Source organism: Mytilus californianus, unplaced genomic scaffold, assembly GCF_021869535.1.
Source record: "Mytilus californianus isolate M0D057914Y unplaced genomic scaffold, xbMytCali1.0.p SCAF_10, whole genome shotgun sequence".
NCBI classification, from domain to species: Eukaryota; Metazoa; Mollusca; class Bivalvia; order Mytilida; family Mytilidae; genus Mytilus; species Mytilus californianus.
The window spans coordinates 66,910,812-66,934,403 of NW_026262582.1; the positions used below are offsets into that span (position 1 = coordinate 66,910,812).

At 31.7% G+C, this 23,592-nt stretch overlaps 1 protein-coding gene across 5 annotated transcripts in view; it reads left to right on the top strand.

Annotated features, from left to right (window-relative positions):
* Nucleotides 1–4,246: 4,246 nt before the first annotated feature.
* Nucleotides 4,247–23,592, top strand: part of LOC127718982 (caspase-3-like) — a 40,137-nt gene continuing 20,791 nt past the window's right edge. For 2 of the 5 annotated variants that reach the window (XM_052225058.1, XM_052225062.1), the window contains exon 1: nt 4,247–4,328. The gene's annotated coding sequence lies outside the window, so the exon portion shown is untranslated. The other 3 variants (XM_052225061.1, XM_052225059.1, XM_052225060.1) reach the window with 3 other exon arrangements.

Below are 23,592 nucleotides of genomic sequence, written 5' to 3' on the forward strand. Positions count from 1 at the left end.
TTTGACCCATCCGTCTGTCCTTCCGTCAGTCCGTCAGTCCTGTTTCTTGTCATCGCAACTCCTCTCAAACCACACAACAGAATTTCACGAAACCTTTTTAGATAATAAGGACATACTATGTAGTCGTGCATATCGACAGGAAATTACGATTCAATTCTTTTTCTAGGAGTTACGCCCCTTTGAACTTATTTACTTAAATGTACTACTGCAACCTTTTGTCATCGCAACTCCTCTCAAACTACACAACAGAATTTCATGAAACCTTTTCAGATAATAAGGACATACTACGTAGATGTGCATATCGACATGAAATTACGATTCAATTTTTTTTTCAGGAGTTACGCCCCTTTGAACTTATTTGCCCAATATACTACTGCAACCTTTTGTCATCGCAACTCCTCTCAAAACACACAACAGAATTTCATGAAACCTTTTCAGATAATAAGGACATACTACGTAGATGTGCATATCGACAGGAAATTAGGATTCAATTTTTTTTTCTGATACAATTTTTTTTTCTTACACTTATTTTATTTCTCCAATGACAATGTGGGGACGTGGGTTATGTGAGCACGCTCACTAAGGTTCTTTCATTTTGTTTTGTTAATAATAGTATTTCTTTTTTTATGTTGATAATGTTAAGCTATGCATTACACATTTTAGGAGAAATTATGCTATCCCAATGGTGAACTAAGTAGCCATGTGATAAAAAACTGAAGAATTATGGGTAATTTCGAAAGTAAAAAGAAGGAAATGCTATTTGATTATTCGATATTAATTAGGAAGTAATTCACTTCAAGCACAATGTGATCTACTCCTTTTTATACTGCATATATGTTTATGATGTTGGCAGAAAGTCCCTAATCAAATGGCAAAATCAAAAGCTCAAACACATCGAACAAATGGATAACAACTGTCATATTCCTGACTTGGTACAGGCATTTTCTTATGTAGAAAATGGTGGATTAAACCTGGTTTTATAGCTAGCTAAACTTCTCACTTGTATGACAGTCGCATCAAATTCCATTATATTGACAACGATGTAAGCAATGCATTTCTGGAGAGTTTTATTTAGAACGTCAATAAACATGATAAAGAATACAGATTTTCAGTATCCCCTCCAAATTCATAATTGATGGTATTTTAGCAAAAGATTTCATTTTGGAACAGTTGTAAAAGTAGCAGTATAAAGAGAATAATTGTACAATGTCTCTAAATATAAATTCTATATGTACTTGGCCCAAATCAGAAACAGCCTTACATTCTACCATGTGTCTACCTATTTCTAAGTATTGTAGAAAAACAAATTTTATATTTCTAGACTGTATATAGTTATTCGAAATAAATATATTATGCAGAATGCATAATATTTTGAAATGGTAAATTGAATAGAAAAACAGGGGTTTATTATCTCTTGCAATTAAGACAGTGAAGCAGAAAAAAAATGTTAATCAACAGTTAACATTTGCAGAAGAGACAAATGCCTTAATTCTTCATTGATTTTCTTTTTTAAGTATATAATATATGAATATTGTTTCATTGATCATGTCTATAACATGTATAAAGCTTTAAAAGTTTTATGTTTTTCTCTTTACTATATCATGTAAATGTTTTCCGCAACTTATTGTACTACATATACATATATTTATTTATCTATTTTGAAGAATCCTTTTAATAGGACATTTGATTTTGCAAATGCTGTTCATTATTTATATTATCTTTCACATGTTCATCTAAAACACAGGCTTTGACCAGTGCTAATTGTATCTCTGCAATTTCTGATTAATTGATGAAAATTAAAAACAAATTATATTAACAAGATTATTACTTTATTATTTGTATTTTATAATTTTCCAGAATTGTCTCTCTTTTATATAAATAAATTTGTTTATGATACCCAAACATGCCAAAAGGGCACTAGTAAACAAATTTTAATCTTTAAACAGTCATTTTGACCTTGACTGCAACAACATCTTAAAAGTCCAAAACTGAAAACATTGTTGTGTTTTGATATTAGTTTTTTTTCCAGAAATTTTTGTTGCTAATTCAATACTGTTCAGATATATATTTGACTGGCTTTCAATCTTTTACTGTTCCGTAGCTTTTCAGACAATTCATAATCTTAGTGTTTGGTACGCGAAAACTACTGAGCAGTCTAAATATAGACTGAACATATATTAAATAACTTACAGCAGAACTGAATTTACTGGCAATAGCTGCAGTGGATAATAAAATTAAGAATGGAAATGAGGAATGTGTCAAAGAGACAACAATCCGACCAAAGAGCTGAAAAACATTATTAAGTCTGAAATAGACTGAAAGACTTAACATGACTTTTCAGTTTAAATTGGTTTACTAGTGCTGGTAGTTTATGGTTTTGTATGTGCACAATCTTTCTTTGATATTGATACTTGGTTTTCAACTTTGATTCTTAATGTTCTCTATTTGGTTACAGAAACCAAAATGAGAAATAATTTCAATTTTCACGCAAAGTGTGGTGCATCAATTTATAGTCCGATCCGTATCATGTTATTTTGTACAACGACCCCTTAAAAAACTGTAAAATGATTGATCTGTTGTAGGTGAGATTTAAAAAAAAAATTTTTAATTTATCTCTGAGGACTTTTTTGTATCATAAAGCCAGCTTCCGAAAAAGATCTTCTCTGAACTTTCCTAGAGTCTTGCTTTTAACTCACTGATTGCCAAGTTTATGAGCTTAGGTCCTTGCTTGGAAGTTGACTTATACATCTAAAACTTGGGTACAAGTTGGTAGAAGTACGAGTTAGTAAAAGTATAAATAAGTAAAAATTGACAATAATACCACATCTTTTAAGATTGTATATAAAACCAACGATTAAAGACATCACATTATTACTGTTAGCTGGACAGTCAACATGATTCATTAAATTGTTCATTCCATGATCTTATATTGTAATAAAAAGTAAGTAGGAAGCCACCAGTGAAGCATATGTAAATATAATTACAATATGACATGAACCCTCTACAAGAGGGTGCTAATTGGATTTACAGAATAGAGAATAATGGTCAAAAATATAAAGAATAGGGCAAAAAGGACCAAAATATTAAATTATAGAGAAAAATGAGGTGCTAGAATATAATGAATGGAAAATAAGGGGCAAAAATTATAAAGAATAGAGCAAAATGGCATAAAAGAATTAAAAAAAAAATACAGAAATGAAGGAACCCCCACCCAGACCCTTCTACAAGGGGAAAAAGATACAAAGGAGGCAACCCGAAAAACTTTTGTACAGAATATCCCAACATTATGTAAAATATAAAATTGATTTGTACAAGGCTTAGAAAAATTGGAATGCGAGTTATATTTCCAGACATTGTATGGTGGTTCTCATTATAATACAGCAACTCTTAATTACATCTCTATTTCGCCCCTCTATTACAATTGTTCCCAGTGAAATATATTAGTTACAAAACCAACAAATTTGGATTTGAAGCTGTCGATTTACCAAATCCATAAATGTATAGTATTTATTGTAGGCATAAATAGAACTTTACGAAATGTCACTATCAACCTAACAAACAAGGCGATACACGATCAGTGAAAACAATTGGAAACAACACGTTATTGCGTCGGAAGCGCTTTTCTGGATTTGACCAGGAACGCTCGAAGCCGAAAATTTGACACTGACTGTATATCACAAATAACAACATCAATGCAATTTGATTTTGCAAATAGAACAGTCAAATTGAATTAACACACACACATTGCATTGTTAAGAAATATGTTTTATACATGACAAAGTAAACATACGATCATACAAATACTTTTCTTAAGTAATTGCAAATGTAAAAACTCGTCCTTATGGTTTCACTGTATCGAATTCATGCACTTTAGCTGAACTGCCGTAGTGCTAACATTGATTTCCCCCACAAATCGAAATTACTCACTATAAACAAAACACGATTGGTTTAGTAATTTAGAATGTTTGAAATTCCCCGTTTCTAAAAATATCATAGAAACTTAGGGGAAATCCCAAAACCGTTAACCAGTTAAACAAGTCAACGTTGTGATAATTACACTTTTATAAAATAATTATTTACAATTCATTTAGTTTTAAAATAATCAATATTTATGAGTAAATTAAATTATTCGTTTAATAGTTTCGATTTCTGTCAATCTAGTGTACATTGAAATCTCTATTGCTATTTTTAGACTAGCATAATGTCTATTTTAAGCACTATTTAAAACTACGCAGTAGATCTATACCAGGTTTATTATTGGTTGGGAATACTACATTTAATTTATCGTACAATATCAACCATTCGGGTTTACCGTATAAAGGGAAAAGGTAAGAAAATTTAAACACATAAATCAATGTTTGAGAAAATTGTTAATCAAAGCAGCATGAAGCAAATCTTCCATGAGGTGAGAGCTACGGTAAAAAAAAATTTAAAACGACAATGAAACTTGGAGCAATTACCGGAGGGGATCTTTTCCTATATGAATGTATAATCACACGTGCCTCTGGAATGACTTTTTATACGACCGCAAAAAAAATTTTGTGGTCGTATATTGGTATGACGTTGGCGTCGTGTCGTCGTCGTCGTCCGAAGACACATTAGTTTTCGCACTCTAACTTTAGTTTAAGTGAATGGATCTCAATGAAATTTTACCATGAGGTTCAATACCACAAAAGGAAGGTGGGGATTGATTTTGGGGGTTATGGTACCCACAGTTAAGGAATTAGGGGCCAAAAATAAGTTTTTGTAACTTCCAGACATAACTTGTGTGTAAGTGTATGGATCTCTCTGACATTGTACCACAAGGTTCCATATCACAAAGGGAATGCTGGGATTGATTTTGGGGGTAATTGCCTCCAAATTTTAGGAATTAGGGGCCAAAAAGGGGCAAAAAACAAGCATTTTTCTAGTTTCATGACAATAACTTGCGTTCAAATGTATGGATCTCTCTGAAATTGTACTGCAAGGTACCATACTACAAAGGGAAGGCTGGGATTGATTTTGGGGGTAATTCCCTTATAATTTAGTAATTAGGGGCCATAAAAGGGCAAAAAACAAGCATTTTTCTAGTTTCAGGACAATAACTTGTGTGTAAGTGTATGGATCTTTATGAAATTGTACTGCAAGGTTCCATATCACAAAGGAAAAGCTGGGTTTGAGTTTGGGGGTAATTGCCCTAAACGTTTAGGAATTTGGGCCAAAAAGGGGCCAAAAAACATGCAAGCATTTTTCTAGTTTCCAGACAATAACTTGTGTTCAAGTGTATGGATCTCTCTGAAATTGTACTGCAAGGTACCATACCACAAAGGGAAAGCTGGGATTGAGTTTGGTGGTGATGAATCATAAGGGGGTTCAAAAGATTGGGGGGGATTTTTTTTCATTTTTTTTCTTTAAAATTTTCCATTTTAAATTGGTTATTTCTGATTTATATATAAAAGGAACTAATAATGATATGGTTTGAATAGGTAAATTAAAAAAGTTTAAGTTCTTAGACCACTTTCATTCTGTGTGAGAAACCTATGCTGTGTCAAATATTTAATTACAATCCAAATTCAGTGCTGTATCAAGCTTGAATGTTGTGTCCATACTTGCCCAAACTGTTCAGGGTTCGACCTCTGCGGTCGTATCAAGCTGCGCCCCAGCGGAGCATTTTATTGATATGTCAAATATATTAGTTGTTTGCAATTTGCATCAAGATAAAATGTCTTATGGATTTCATCTTTCGATTATATGTCCGTATATATATATACTATTTTATCCTTTTAAATCAAATTGAGATTTCAAAAATTAAAATGTGATAACCATGATAACTGCGAATTATATGAATGGGTTATGATTCTGCAATGAAATATATTTACGAGACTTTTTGGATGGTGATGTTCCTTTGGCACCATCTTACGGTGTTTATATTTCACAACTCGTTCGCTATGCCCGTGTTTGTTGTGACGTTTTTGATTTTAACGAACGTAATCTATGTATTACTGGTATATTATTAAGCCAGGAATTTGGTTACAACAAATTACTTAAAACCTTTACTAAATTCTTCCATAGATATAAAGATTTGGTTTTGAAGTTTGGTTGTACTTATTTCAAACGGGAAAGAATTAACATCCTCATTTTTACGGAGATGTTGTTTACCGTGCCTGGAAATTTAGAAAAAAGTAAAATCATAAAAATACTGAACTCCGAGAAAAACTCAAAATGGAAAGTCCCTAATCAAATGGCAAAATCAAATGATAAAACACATCAAACGAATGGACAACAACTGTCATATTCCTGACTTGGGACAGGCATTTTCAAAAGTAGAATATGGTGGATTGAACCTGGTTTTATAGCGTTAAACCTCTCACTTGTATGACAGTCGCATCAAATTCCATTATATTTACAACGATGCGTGAACAAAACCGACATAATAGGTAACATTGTCAAAATATGGGTACAGCAGTCATCACTGTGTCACAATCTCAAAACAAACAGACATTTAACAAAGAAGCACAAAAAGCATCTATCAAATTTAACAACCACATCCATTGCTTACTTATATATGTATTATAAATCAACCCATAAAGGATTGAAATATAAGTCCTGTGACTGCATTCACATCTACTCTTAGTGTAGAGTTGCTTGTTTGACGCCAGAAAATGTAAACGTCACACCGAAAGAAATATAAAATAATTTTGTCGTTCAAAGTATTTTTAAAGTTATAATTTCACATGGGGAATGGTGGTATTCAGGGTTGAAAATTCAAAAGTTTTTGTTAGAAATAATTTCAGAAAAAGACCGAGATTTAAAATTATCCAGAAGTTCTTTAGAATTTTTAAGAATCTACATATGGTTAATACCACTATACGCGAGAAAAATAATTTTGTCGTTCAAAGTATTTTCAAAATTATAATAGAACAATAACATAATGGTATTATAATAGAACAATAACATAATAGTATTATAATACAACAATAACATAATGGTATTATAATAGAACAATAACATAATAGTATTATAATACAACAATAACATAATGGTATTATAATAGAACAATAACAAAATGGTGGGATCTTTAAAAGTACAGAGCCACGTCATATGTACCAAAGAAACACATAAAGTCACACGTACAAAACACACCAGCAACCTTTCCTTGAAACGATCCTTTAATTAAACTTATTCTAAAAGGTTACCAATTCAACACTGTAATTAGATCTTTGAATATTGTTTTATTGGTATTAATATTGATTTTGTTATCAGTAAATGCAAACTAAATATTATTGTTATATACATATACACATTCATGGATCTACAATCTGTCAATACCTGTATCTTGGCGTTGCACAAGGTCATGTTTTCTCTGACTGTTTATGACGTCTTTACACTAAATCCATTGGATGTTGCATGTGTACTGATTGATTATTTAGTCTTAGATGCATGATTTTTTTTATTAGTTGTTAGTGGCTTTGAACTACATTGTGGCTGTCAGTAACTGCGAGTACTCTCAGATCTGTACTTAGTGTCCTTTTGTTGTTGGTATGTACAAGTACCCAGCCACGTCCACTCTGTGCTTTTGTTAGATGTATTGCTATTTGTATCTATCTGATGAGTTAAGTCATTGTCAACTGATTTTTATACAACCGCAAAAAAATTTTGTGGTCGTATATTGGTATGACGTTGGCGTCGTCGTCGTCGTCGTCGTCGTCCGGCGTCGTCGTCCGAAGACACATTGGTTTTCGCACTCTAACTTTAGTTTAAGTGAATGGATCTTTTTGAAATTTGACCATAAGGTTAAATACCACAAAAGGAAGGTTGGGATTGATTTTAGGGGTTATGGTACCAACAGTTAAGTAATTAGGGGCCAAAAAGGGGCCAAAAATAAGCATTTTCTAGTTTCCAGACAATAACTGTGGAACGGTGTATGGATCTCTCTGAAATTATACTACAAGTTTCCATACCACAAAGGGATGGTTAGGATTTGCTTTGGGGGGTTATGGCTCAAACCGTTTAGGAATTAGGGGTAAAAAAGGGGGAAAAACAAGGTTGTCCTGGTTAATGGACAAATACTTTAGTACAAAACATAATTTAAAGCAGTGTAAGGGAGATAAATCAAATATATCATTGAAATTATCTCCCTTACACTGCTTTTAAATTATGTATAAAGTAATGGTTAATGAACAATAAAGATAATTTAAAACAGTGTAAGGGAGGTAATCCAAATACAACGTTTTGGTTACTTCCCTTACACTGCTTTTAAATTATGTTTAAAGAAATACATATTTATAAAGGAAGACCAGTAAAAATATCTGCAAATGTTGCATCTGTTTTTTTTACAAAAAAATCCATATGAAAGATTTGACACTATATTTTTAATTCTATTATAAAATAGATTAAGTTAGCACTATGGTAAATTTAAATGGGTAATTATGGTTGCCAACTCCATTGGAAATTTGAATTGAGATTATGACCATATCTTGAGGGAAAGAATTTTTTGGGGAAAAAGGGGGGGGGGGATAAAAAGAAATTGTGGGGGGATCAATTTTTTCTCATTTCAGATTTCAGAAATTAAAAGAATTATTCTTCAAATATTATTTTTTTTTCAAATTTCAAATATTGAAAAATTTCAAGAAGTAATCTTTAATTGCACAGTATGGCGCATTAGATTTGTAAAATCTTTGATCACATTTATTTATTTGTTATGCCGAATCTAACAGTGTATTTAGATTTTTAATTTTGGGTCCAGTTTTCAAATTGGTCTACATTAAGGTCCAAAGGGTCCAAAATTAAACTTTGTTTGATTTCAACAAAAATTGAATATATGGGGTTCTTTGATATGCTGAATCTAACCATGTATTTAGATTTTTTATTTGTGGACCCCGTTATCAAATTGGTTCATATTGAGGTCAAAAGGGTCCAAAATTAAACTTTGTTTGATTTCATCTAAAATTGAATTATTGGGGTTCTTTGATATTCCAAATCTAACCGTGTATTTAGATTTTTAATTTTGGGTCCTGTTTTTTAAATTGGTCTACATTAAGGTCCAAAGGGTCCAAAATTAAACATAGTTTGATTTTAACAAAAATTGAATTCTTGGGGTTCTTTGATATGCTGAATCTAAACATGTGTTTAGATTTTTGATTATGGGCCCAGTTTTCAAGTTGGTCCAAGATAGGGTCCAGTATTTAAACTTTGTTTGATTTCAACAAAAATTTAATATATATGGGGTTCTTTGATATGCTGAATCTAAACATGTATTTAGATTTTTGATTATGGGCCCAGTTTTCAAGTTAGTCCAAATTGGGGTCCAAAATTGAACTTTGTTTGATTTCAACAAAAATTGAATATATGAGGTTCTTTGATATGCTGAATCTAACCATGTATTTAGATTTTTTATTTGTGGGCCCCGCTATTAAATTGGTTCATATTGAGGTCAAAAGGGTCTAAAATTAAACTTTGTTTGATTTCATCAAAAATTGAATTATTGGGGTTCTTTGATATGCCAAATCTAACCGTGTTTTTAGATTTTTAATTTGGGTCCCATTTTTTAAAATTGGTCTTCATTGAGGTCCAAAGGGACCAAAATTAAACTTAGTTTGATTTTAACAAAAATTGAATTCTTAGGGTTCTTTGATATGCTAAATCTAAACATGTGTTTAGATTTTAGATTATGGGCCCAGTTTTCAAGTTGGTCCAAGTTGGGGTCCAAAATTAAACTTTTTTTGATTTCAACAAAAATTGAATATATGGGGTTCTTTGATATGCTGAATCTAACCATGAATTTAGATTTTTTATTTGTGGGCCCCGTTATCAAATTGGTTCATATTGAGGTCAAAAGGGTCCAAAATTAAACTTTGTTTGATTTCATCAAAAATAGAATTATTGGGGTTCTTTGATATTCCAAATCTAACCGTGTATTTAGATTTTTAATTTTAAGTCCCGTTTTTTAAATTGGTCTACATTAAGGTCCAAAGGGTCCAAAATTAGACTTAGTTTGATTTTAGCAAAAATTGAATTCTTGGGGTTCTTTGATATGCTGAATCTAAACATGTGTTTAGATTTTTGATTATGGGCCCAGTTTTCAAGTTTGTCCAAGTTGGGGTCCAAAATTAAACTTTGTTTGATTTCAACAAAAATTGAAAATATGGGGTTCTTTGATATGCTGAATCTAACCATGTATTTTGATTTTGGACATTGGACCATAATAGGTAAATTAAAAAAATTCAAGTTCTTAGACCACATTCTTTCTGTGTCAGAAACCTATGCTGTGTCAAATATTTAATAACAATCCAAATTCAGAGCTGTATCAAGCTTGAATGTTGTCCATACTTGCCCCAACTGTTCAGGGTTCGACCTCTGCGGTCGTATCAAGCTGCGCCCCAGCGAAGCATTTTATTAATTCTATTATAAAATAGATTAAGTTAGCACTATGGTAAATTTAAATGGGTAATTATGGTTGCCAACTCCATTGGAAATTTGAATTGAGATTATGACCATATCTTGAGGGAAAGAATTTTTTGGGGAAAAGGGGGGGGGGGGGGATAAAAAGAAATTGTGGGGGTCAATTTTTTCTCATTTCAGATTTCAGAAATTAAAAAGAATTATTCTTCAAAAATTTTTTTTTTTTCAAATTTCAAATATTGAAAAATTTCAAGAAGTCTTTAATTGCACAGTATGGCGCATTAGATTTGTAAAATCTTTGATCACATTTATTTATTTGTTATGCCGAATCTAACAGTGTATTTAGATTTTTAATTTTTGGTCCAGTTTTCAAATTGGTCTACATTAAGGTCCAAAGGGTCCAAAATTAAACTTTGTTTGATTTTAGCAAAAATTGAATATATGAGGTTCTTTGATATGCTGAATCTAAACATGTATTTAGATTTTTGATTTTTGGCCCAGTTTTCAAATTGGTCCAAATTGGGGTCCAAAATTAAACTTTGTTTGATTTCAACAAAAATTGAATATATGGGGTTCTTTGATATGCTGAATCTAACCATGTATTTTGATTTTTTATTTGTGGACCCCGTTATCAAATTGGTTCATATTGAGGTCAAAAGGGTCCAAAATTAAACTTTGTTTGATTTCATCAAAAATTGAATTATTGGGGTTCTTTGATATTCCAAATCTAACTGTGTATTTAGATTTTTAGTTTTGGGTCCTGTTTTTTAAATTGGTCTACATTAAGGTCCAAAGGGTCCAAAATGAAACTAAGTTTGATTTTAACAAAAATTGAATTATTGGGGTTCTTTGATATGCTGATTCTAACATGTGTTTAGATTTTTGATTATGGGCCCAGTTTTCAAGTTGGTCCAAGATAGGGTCCAGTATTTAAACTTTGTTTGATTTCAACAAAAATTGAATATATGGGGTTCTTTGATATGCTGAATCTAAACATGTATTTAGATTTTTGATTATGGGCCCAGTTTTCAAGTTGGTCCAAATTGGGGTCCAAAATTAAACTTTGTTTGATTTCAACAAAAATTGAATATATGAGGTTCTTTGATATGCTGAATCTAACCATGTATTTAGATTTTCTATTTGTAGGCCCCGCTTTCAAATTGGTTCATATTAAGGTCAAAAGGGTCCAAAATTAAACTTAGTTTGATTTTAACAAAAATTGAATTCTTGGGGTTCTTTGATATGCTGAATCTAAACATGTGTTTAGATTTTTGATTATGGGCCCAGTTTTCAAGTTGGTCCAAGATAGGGTCCAGTATTTTAACTTTGTTTGATTTCAACAAAAATTGAATATATGGGGTTCTTTGACATGCTGAATCTAAACATGTATTTAGATTTTTGATTATGGGCCCAGTTTTCAAGTTGGTCCAAATTGGTGTCCAAAATTAAACTTTGTTTGATTTCAACAAAAATTGAATATATGGGGTTCTTTGATATGCTGAATCTAACCATGAATTTAGATTTTTTATTTGTGGGCCCCGCTATCAAATTGGTTCATATTGAGGTCAAAAGGGTCCAAAATTAAACTTTGCTTGATTTCATCAAAAATTGAATTATTGGGGTTCTTTGATATTCCAAATCTAACCGTGTATTTAGATTTTTAATTTTAAGTCCCGTTTTTTAAATTGGTCTTCATTAAGGTCCAAAGGGTCCAAAATTAAACTTAGTTTGATTTTAGCAAAAATTGAATTCTTGGGGTTCTTTGATATGCTGAATCTAAACATGTGTTTAGATTTTTGATTATGGGCCCAGTTTTCAAGTTTGTCTAAGTTGGGGTCCAAAATTAAACTTTGTTTGATTTTAACAAAAATTGAATATATTGGGTTCTTTGATATGCTGAATCTAACCATGTATTTTGATTTCGGACATTGGACCATAATAGGTAAATTAAAAAAATTCAAGTTCTTAGACCACATTCTTTCTGTGTCAGAAACCTATGCTGTGTCAAATATTTAATAACAATCCAAATTCAGAGCTGTATCAAGCTTGAATGTTGTGTCCATATTTGCCCCAACTGTTCAGGATTCGACCTCTGCGGTCGTATCAAGCTGCGCCCCAGCGAAGCATTTTATTATAGTTCGTTCTTATGTTGTACTGTTACACCACTGTCCCAGGTTAGGGGGAGGGTTGGGATCCCGCTAACATATTTAACCCCGCCACATTCTGTATGTATGTGCCTGTCCCAAGTCAGGAGCCTGTAATTCAGTGGTTGTCGTTTGTTGATGTGTTACATATTTGTTTTTCGCTCATTTTTTTGTACATAAATTAGGCCGTTAGTTTTCTCGTTTGAATTGTTTTACATTTGTCATTTCGGGGCCTTTTATAGCTGAGTATGCGGTATGGGCTTAGCTCATTGTTGAAGGCCATACGATGACCTGTAGTTGTTAATATCTGTGTCATTTGGTCTCTTGTGAAGAGTTTTCTCATTGGCAACCATACCACATCTTCTTTTTTATATTCAATATTTGAATGCGGGTTTTTTTTCAAATCCCAGCTGCACTTCTGTTTCCAAAATCGCATTTTGATACCCCCGGTTAAACAATGTACGTTAACCATTGTTAGCTGAGTTAAAAGATAAAAGATAGAACTTAAATAAATAAAACTTAAACAACTATCTTAAATTTATTCAAAACATCTTTAAGTGTGATATATATTTTCGAACGCGTGTTGTAGCAGTTTAATTGATTCACTTGCGAATTCTCGTAAGCTGATGATCAACACAACTACAATATCCAATGAAAGTAAAGCGTTATTCTTGTAGTCAAATATTTATATCATTAAAACAATGGCGAATGTATTCCTTTGCGACTATGATTTATTTTTACAGCATACAGTAATACATAGCTGTATATATGTTGTGTACAAGTTATCATTTTGTACAAATTATAATTTGTACAAAAGAATTGTACAAATTATAATTTGTATTTTGAATTTGTACAAATTTTATTCTGAACAAAAATTTAAGTACCTGTACAAATTATAATTTGTACAAAATTTGACAAAATTCACTTATAACTTGTTCAAAAATTTATTATATGGAGTTTGATGCAAAAAGCATTGATACACATTATAGAATTGTTATTAAATGACCACATAGTACACCTTATTTACAAAATACAAAAAAAAAATATTTATCATTCGTTTAAGCTGGTAAGTGAATTATGGCATTGGGAATTGCATCTTTTTATTTTTATTTCACATTTAACTGTTCTTGAACACTTTGCAACGGCTAATTAATTTGGGGTCAATTGTTTTAAAAAGTTGTCATAGCTATATATCCCAGGTGTTTATGTACACTTCTTTGGTCATTAACGCAGTTGATGTAATAGTGTAAACATGGCAGTAGATAATTTTTTCCAAAAATTTCTGAACATAGCAGGGAATAATACATGAAAGAACAATCATGGGTACACCAAGGACACGCATAATGGGTTTATAGCTAAATTGAGTATGACACTGACATTGAAACACCGATCATTTTTGTCAGGAAGCGTGCGTTGTGTAGCCAATAGATCTAAGACGAATTTCTTACTTATTACGTCTGTTTGTTTTGTTCACACATTGTTGTCAATATAATGGAATAGTATGCGACTGTGATACAAGTGAGAGATTTAGCTAGCTACAAACCAGGTTTAACCAACCATTTTCTACATAAGAAAATGCCTGTACAAAGTCAGGATTATGACAGTTGTTATCCATTCGTTTGATGTATTTGAGCTTTTGATTTTGTCATTTGATTAGGGACTTTTCGTTTTGAGTTTTCCTGGGAGTTCGGTATTTTTGTTATTTTACTTTTTACCAAGAAAAGAGACAGTCATTATCAGAACTTGTTGGGTGGGGTTAATGTCATTATACGTATTCCTTAGTTAAGCTTGTAAACAGGAAAAAAGGATTTTCGATATTAACAGGTTAATTTCAAGTGATGATAATTATCTTGTATGCAATGCATTGTTATGTAAAATTTTGTCTGTAGTACTTGACAGGATACAACTTTAATCATGCCAAGTATTTCTTTTCTTTTGAGACACAGATAAATTCTGTCACGAAGTTCTTCCTAAGCACTGGTTTTACAAAGCAGATTTCGAATATACATATTTATTAGTCCCCTATCGACGAAGTCGAAGGGGACTTTAGGTTTGCACTCCGTCTGTCTGTCTGTCTGTCTATCCGTCAGTCCGGCAAATCAGTTTTCCTCACTTTTTTCCTTCGTGCTTGAAGATATTGATTTTATATTTGATGTATTGTTTTATCAAGACAAGTTACAGATCAAGTTCGAATTATGTTCCGGTCTGACGATTTTGTGCAGAGTTATGGTCCTTGAACATAGAAAATTCACTCAAATAATCAGTTGTCCGCACTTTTTTTTGTCATGCTTGAAGATATTGATTTAATGATTGGTATATAGTTTATCATGACAAGTTACAGATCAAGTTCGAATTATGTTCCGGTCTGACGATTTTTTGCAGAGTTATGGTTCTTGAACATAAATAATTCACTCAAATAATCAGTTTTCCGCACTTTTTTTGTCATGCTTGAAGATATTGATTTAATGATTGGTATATAGTTTATCATGACAAGTTACAGATCAAGTTCGAATTTTGGTCCGGTCTAATGATTTAGTGCAGAGTTATCATGGTCCTTGGACTCAAACAATCAATTTTTTCACATTTTTTTCTATCATGATTGAAGATATTGACTTGATATTTGTTATATAGTTTACACCATGACAAGTTATAGATCAAGTTAGCATTTTGTTCCAGTACAATGAATTTGTAACATTAACAGGTAGGGGACTATGTATTGCCAGGCAATACGCACAGAATGCTTGTTATATATACAAGTTCATATGTATATATGTAAAAATCAGGTCTATTCTCTACAACTATTCATACCTTACTCTATCGCAGGTCAACATTCTCAAACGTTTATCATCTTTCGACGGTCGCCTTCGTCACTTTCTTACATACAAAGTAGCATTCACTCATGACCACAAACTATAGGGATCATACATTAAATGTAACGGTCATTCAGACTGTCTGCTACAGTTCATTAAAACATTAAAACATGGAATCAATTAACAAGTATGACCTTATCAATTTACTATAGTCAATTGAAAACTGATAACAGATTTAGATAATACTTGTGAAAGTACAGTTCCATGACAATTCTGAACAATTTCTTGAAAAGTGCAAATAGAAAAAAAGACGAATACAATGGCGGTATTACTCATAAAATTTACTTTAAAAATTTGTATTTATTCATAACGGATTTAACATTTTCTGTTGATGCAATTTAAAAACTATTTTCAATATCATTTGTTGCAGAGAACGATTTAATTTAATACGTGTCTACTTAATAACTAGTTTTGCAATAAACAAATATTGTATTTTATGTTGCTTATTAGTCCCCTATCGACAAAGTCGAATGGACTTTAGGTTTGCACTCCGTCCGTCTGTCTTTCCATTCGTCAGTCCGGCAAATCAGCTTTCCACACTTTTTTTGTTCATGCTTGAAGATATTGATTTGAATTTTGGTTTATTGTTTTATCATGACAAGTTACAGATCAAGCTCGAATTATGTTCCGGTCTAATGATTTTGTGCAGAGTTATGGTCCTAGGACTTAGAAAATTCACTCTAATAATCAGTTATCCACACTTTTTTTCGTCATGCTTTAAGATATTGATTTGATAATTGGTATATAGTTTTATCATGACAAGTTACAGATCAAGTTCGAATTTTGTTACGGTCTGATGATTTTGTGCACAGTTATGGTCCTTGGACTTAGAAAATTCACTCAAATAATCAGATTTCTGCACTTTTTTCACCATGCTTGAAAATATTGATTTGATATTTGTTATATAGTTTACACCATGACAAGTTATATATCAAGTTAGCATTTTGTTCCAGTACAATGAATTTTTAACCGGTAGGGGACTATGTATTGCCCTCGAGGTATTGCCATGCAATACTCTCAGAATGCTTGTTCTTTATTGAATTTTATTTTATCCGATTTAGTTTTTTATTTGTCATGGTTATTTTTAACCCCCTGTAATTACCTATAAATACGTATCATATTAATGTGCGGAATATTTAGTATATGAGATAGTCGATTATGATCTTTCCAAACCTTTAATATTTAAACTAAATAAATAGGCTTCCTGTTTGTGATAGTAAAACACACGACATAATAATCTAACAATAGCAATAGTATCCCATCAACAAATGCTAGTTTAAAATAGAATCATTGCAACGCTTATGAATATTCAATGCTTATGTTGCGCGGAAAATATATTTCCTGTGTTTTACTATCACAAACAGGAAGCCTATTTAATTAGTTTAAATGTTAAAGGTTTGGAAAGATCATAATATTAATTGCTTTTTTTTAAAGAAATGTGTCAATCTTGGAACATGCAACTAAAATGAGGGAATAATAAAGTGTTAGCACTCTTTCTTTAATAAATGTAATTATGTTGAACCTGTTTAAATTCCAGCATTATGTAGGTCACACATAGTTACAATATCAAGTTTTATCCGAATCTGAATTGTTATGATTAGCACGCGGGTTCCAGGCTAATTGTTAAAAACTGTGGAATCCCTAACAAAAGGAAGTGTAATTATTGTAGTGGTATAATTGTATAACAACAACTTGCGGTTTTACGCCTTTTCACCTATAATGGTCTATTACAACTGGTAGTCATTCATAATGTTACATCATTGATATATTATACAATCCCAATGTAAACAGAAGCGCGTTTTAATCTTTTAGTGGTTAACCTCCATAATTGTATCTATTCATTCAAATTAAATGCTGTTGTATCCCAATGGGACTGATGGCATACACGAAGTTAACCTAATAACACAGTACATAATACATAACAAGAATAAACAATCGTTATGAAAAACCAGTAGAACAAAAACAATGAAATTGTATTTAAGGAAAATTGTTAGAAAAAAAAGAAAAAAAGAGTGATTGAGTTATGACGAACAACGTTAGCTATATATATCTGTAGTTTTTATTTTTCACTTACTGTTCTTTAAATTGTATCTGATTGGAAATAATTTACATATGGTGTTTATAATTATGCAATTTGGAATATTTCCAGTACTGTTTTGTTACAGAAAAGATCAATTTAACCTTTTAATTCTTATTTATCAGTACGTTAAGTCTTCGTTCCTGCAGAAGGTGTAAAAATAAACTAAGTTGGGATACAACTTTGAGATGCTCCCTCAACTCTATCTAGCATTTTCTTGATGTCTTATACTATATTTCCAGTACTGTTTTGTTACAGAAAGGATCAATTTAACCTTTTAATTCTTATTTATCAGTACGTTAAGTCTTCGTTCCTGCAGAAGGTGCAAAAATAAACTAAGTTGGGATACAACTTTGAGATGCTCCCTCAACTCTATCTAGCATTTTCTTGATGTCTTATACTATTTTCATTATCCGAACTGTCAAAAACAGCAATTGTGAATTTTAAAGCAATGTACCATCATTAAGTTAAAAAACAATAAAAAGGAACTAAAGAATCAGTATACTTTCTGTAATTAAAATATTAAAGAAATCTGTATAGATGTTGAGAAATTTTCCAAAGTTTTGGCAATAGAATGAAACTGGATAATAAATGATTATGGAAAGGAAAATACCATCAACAACCCCTCAACCATTCATCTTCAGTGATAAACCATTTACCCCCCCCCCCCCCCCCCAAAAAAAAACAATACTAAAAGAAAATAGTATACCTATGTTTGAACATTGAAATGCCCCTTCTGTAACGCAACTATTTTACAAGTTAGTTTAGGAAGATGCAGCATTTCATTTCACTCTGTATTTTGTGGTTCAATATAAAAATAAGAAGATTTATTCCAATTCTCATCAGGAAACCAAATGACACAGAAACAACTATAGGTCATCGTACGGCCTTAAACAATGACCAAAGCCCATACCGAATAGTTAGCTATAAAAGGCCCAAAATGAGGTTGTCTTATATAAAAACACAAGGCTCACTTCTTTAGATGACTCTTTACTTGGTAATTTGTTCTGTTTAAAAATCTATCAACACAAATAGAATAAAGAACAGAAACGGGGAATGTGCCAAAGAAACCACTGCCTGACCAATGAGTAGAAAACAGTCCAAGGTGCAGCGAGATTTCTGGAACCCAGAGGCGGGTTACAACTGACCTATACACAATAATGTATACTAGTTCCGCAAATGAGAGGCCTCAATGAACTCCGAGACATACAAATGAACAAAAATTAAAAAATAAAAACAAGTCTAGAGGTTCCTGACCTTGGAGAGTCACAAAAACACAGCAGGTCTTAATATGTTTTGTTTGATCCCAACCCTCTCAATATACCGCAGCCAACAGGAAATCAAACACATAGCAAAACGCACAAACTCAGTTTAAAAGAAGTCATTATCCGATGTTTGAATAGGTAACATTAGAAACTAAGCAAAATAACAATGATCAAAATAAATTTACAAACGACTACTGGCTGTTATTGACATGACAGAACAATACCTAAAATAAATTTACAAACGACTACTGGCTGTTATTGACATGCCAGCACAATACCTAAATCAAACTGTACAGATAATGTCTTCATCCTATGAAATCAACCACAATTCCTCCCGTTAAGGGTTTACAAAAGTTTACTTCATTTTTTTATGCTTCCTTCAAGTAACAAAATTCTGTCTAAATAAGATATATTTAGTAGGAAACATTCAAATCATGTTACATGCATATCGCTTTCAGTACATAAGAAGAAATCTTCCAACATGCATTAGTGGTGGTTGATAATTTCCCTTTAGTAACAAAAATGACGAATTCATATATACATGTTTATACATGCCCATTACACGTAAAGAAAATGTAAAGAAAAGAAATAAAATGAAATCACAAGGAGCGAAAAGAAAGAAAATGAAATTACAAAAAGAAAAAAAAGATGAATGGGCAACAGAAACCATCAACACATCCCCTGGGAAGCTACAAATATAGCGATACGGAGCTTTATTACGGAACAGAACTGCTATCGACATGATCGATACAGTACAATGCTAAGCCTTGTTGTGTTTAATATCATACTTTGGTAGCTACGTCACAAAATAGTTATATATATATATATATATATGCATGTACAAAAAAAATCAAATGACCCTGTGGATTAAAATATTTGTCCCCTGTTTAATGAAATGATACAATTTTTGTTTAAACACCGCTTTTAATAATAGATATTCAATAAAATTCCATCTGATATAAATAGGTTGAGGCAAATACGGGATAATTTATATTACATTGACTTATTAAATTCGTATGGTAAGTTAACTAAAGTTAAGATCATTTATACATTGATATATATATATATATAAAAATACAAGTGTAGGTACTTAAACTGGCCAATTGTAGGCAAAACAAAAGTTTATATTTACACTTTACATTTAGCTTTTCTTCACTACGCAGTTAAACAATCTATAAATAGGTTTGGAAGCCTTTTATATTTCGCTGAAATTCAAAAGTGATTTTAAATTCGACTTATTGTTGATTATTTGTGTTGATAACTGTCTTATTGACGTATATTCTCCATATCTTTTTTATGAGAGTGATGACACCTTTCCTAAATCCCGCGTATTTGTTTTTAAATTTTTTACCACTTGCCACTTTTTACTTTCTTTTTGCCATATTCTATTTTATTTTCCCTCTATATCCTACATCCCAACATTTGACCCCTTGTTTCCCACATCCCCACTCTTTTATTCCCCTATAATCCACTTGCAAAAAGCGTCTATAACTCCTCCCCCCTTTTTTATCTTATCGAAAATATGTTTGACGATCCAGATTATGGTTATATATTAAACATGGAATATGCTTTACGGCATCATATCGTTTGTTTCGTCACTTAAATTGTTTGATTCAAGATATTCCTGTTTATTGAAATGAAATTTAAACAACCGTTGTATTCACTTTCATGATCATTATGTTTATTTTGAATAAATAAATGTACTTATTAACTTTATATTATTATTATGAGATCTATCTTTAGAATAACATTTACCTCACACATATACTTATAGAATAACTAATCGAAGAATTCAAATAGAGAAAAATATTCAACGAGTGACCGAACAACATATTAATTCACGAATGCGCGTAGCGCATGAGTTAATTATCAGTGTTGTTCGGTCACGAGTTGAATATTTTTCGATATTTGAATTCTTTGATTAGCTATTCTTTTTATTACATTGGCAAATGGCTTTTTTTAATGAAATTAATGTAGAAAATGTAAGGAACTATATCTTTTTTCTACGCATTCACAATTTGTTTTGATCCGACGTTATCGGCGTCTTGACAACGCCTATTGTTGTATGACGCCAGAGAGTGAAATAACCACGTTTATTTCACATGTGAAATTATCGGTTTTTATTTGACTGGGAAATCAATGTAATTCAATGCTACCAATGTAATAAAATCCATTAACCTAACATGTACCAACTGTTCCCCTTACATATACCGACCATTCCCGCTGCATACACCTCAAACATCTTCCACCATACCTCTGACATATACCTTACACATAAAACACCCATTCCTCGGAGTTCAGTATTTTAATGATTTTACTTTCCACTAATACATAACTCTCACATATACCCCAATATCCTTAACAAATACCTCACACACATACCATATGTTCCCCTAATATATATATAACAGCTGTTCCCGTAACATATACCTCACACATATACCCCTATACCGTTGCTTTTACTTTCCTAATAATTATGGACAAAAAAAATGTACCTATTAACTCTATATCATTAGCATAAGGTCTATTTTTAAAATAACATATACCTCCCACAAATACAGCCCATGACTCTAACACATACCTCACACATATACCAACTGTTCCTCTTACATATACCACTTTATATCATTATTTATGTATTATGAGAAGGTCTATTTTTAAAATAAAATTTACCTCACATATATACCACTCATTACCCTAACTTTTACCTCTCACACATACCCTCATTCCCCTGACATATACCTCTCGCATTTCCCTAAAATATGCCTCAGACCTTTACCCCTGAAACATCTAACATATAGCTCACATATATACCAACTGTTCCCCTAACATATATCTCACACATATACCCCTATATACCGTTGCTTTTACTTTCATGATCATTATGGTTAACACACATATACCACCCATAATCCTAACCTATACCTCTAACATATACCCTCATTCCTATGACATATCTCTCTCACATTTACCCCTATCACCTAACATATACAACACACATATACCACCAATTCCCCTAGAAATTCCTCACACGCATACCCCCATTCGTTTTACATATCCACCATTTTCCCTACTACATTCCTCACACACAAACCCCCATTCCCCTTACATAGACCATCCATTCCCTTCAAACATACCTCACGCATGTACCCCCATACCTTTACCATATACCTAGCATTTATACCGACTGTTCACCTAAAATATTTCTCACACATAAACCCCCTTACCTCTAACAAATAACGCACACCTGTACCTCCGTACCTCTACCACATTCCTCATTTACTTTACATTCACCTCACACATATACCACCGTAACTGTAACATATACCTCACACATATACACCCATTATCCTTATATATAATTCACTCATATACCACCCCTTCCCAAAACATATACATTTCACAATTATCTTAAATGCTAAAAGTATTTGAATGATTAAGGTTTTAAATGTGAACCAATTTGGACAATTTTGGATAAATGTCCTTTTATCATTGCAATTGCGTAAAGAAACTGTTTTATTTTACCTTTGTAATTTCGACTTAAATGGAAAATAAACGGATCATAAAGACACTTGGCGAGGTAATTGTTCCTCCGACTTTTGCGTTTTGAATGTCACCTTGGTATCTTCATCCCCTTTTTGAATGAGGGTCTGAATTAGATACAAGAAGAACAGATTAACATAAGTTCTCGAAATATTTGATAAACACATAGAAATTGAAAGACATGAACCTCACAAAAACTTAATTATTTAGCGAATAACTAGTATTATCATATATGTTGCATACGGCCAATGTAACTGTATTTGAGAAATGTTTAGGCAATTGCACCATTTCAATCAGCGTATTTTAGATAACTGAACATGTACTTGAAATCGATTAATCTTTATATTTAGGGATTATGATTTTCTTTTATCATGTAATATTCTTTTTTAATAAAAAAAAAAAAAAAAAAAACGTATACGATTTAAGTTTATAGATGAAACAAATCTAAATAATTCATCTTCTAAAATTACTATGAATAGAAAAATGTTGACGAAATTATAATCGATATTGTATGTTAGTATTTTAAATGACCTAGTAATGTATGTCATTCTATAAATACTAGTTTTATAATTTTTGACGTATGCCATTGTGTGCGTCATACGTATAGTCGTTGAGTGTTTTTATTTATAGAATGGATTTCGCCGAAATTAGTAGGATTTCCAGTTAGCACAGGGTTCCTTTTTTGTTCACAAGTAATGACTTGCTTCAATGTAAAATGTACAAAATGAGTAAAGAACGCCTCCATTTCCATTGATTTCTTGTTGTTGTCATGTCTATTTATAGTGTTTTATTTTGAATAAATACGGGACAACATGACGATATGCAGGTAAAGGAAAACTACTAAAAATTAAGTTTTGTTATTGTTGTAAAACACATAATGTTTACGCTAGTATTTTTTATAAATGTATTTCCACGAACTTGTTTACTTTTAAAAAAAAATAGAAAATGTGTTTCAAGTTAGTAAAAATGAGATGCATATGGATGAGGGTGTACAGAACAGAGAATGATGGACAAAATATTCAAAAACGGCAAAACAAACAAAGGGAAAAAATCAAAGAATAGAGAAAAATAGGCCAAAAAAATAAAGAATAGAGAATAATGTGGTTCTAGAATATAGATAATGAAGAATGAATGGGTAATATTTATAAAGTATAAAGAAACATTATTTAAAAAAAATAAAGAATACAAAAATGAAGGACCCCATCAACACCCCACTGATATATGTATCATATATATCAAAAAGACCATGCAAAGAGAAAAACTTTGACATACACGTCTGCTCATACAAATGATATATATATGCTTAAATTTCG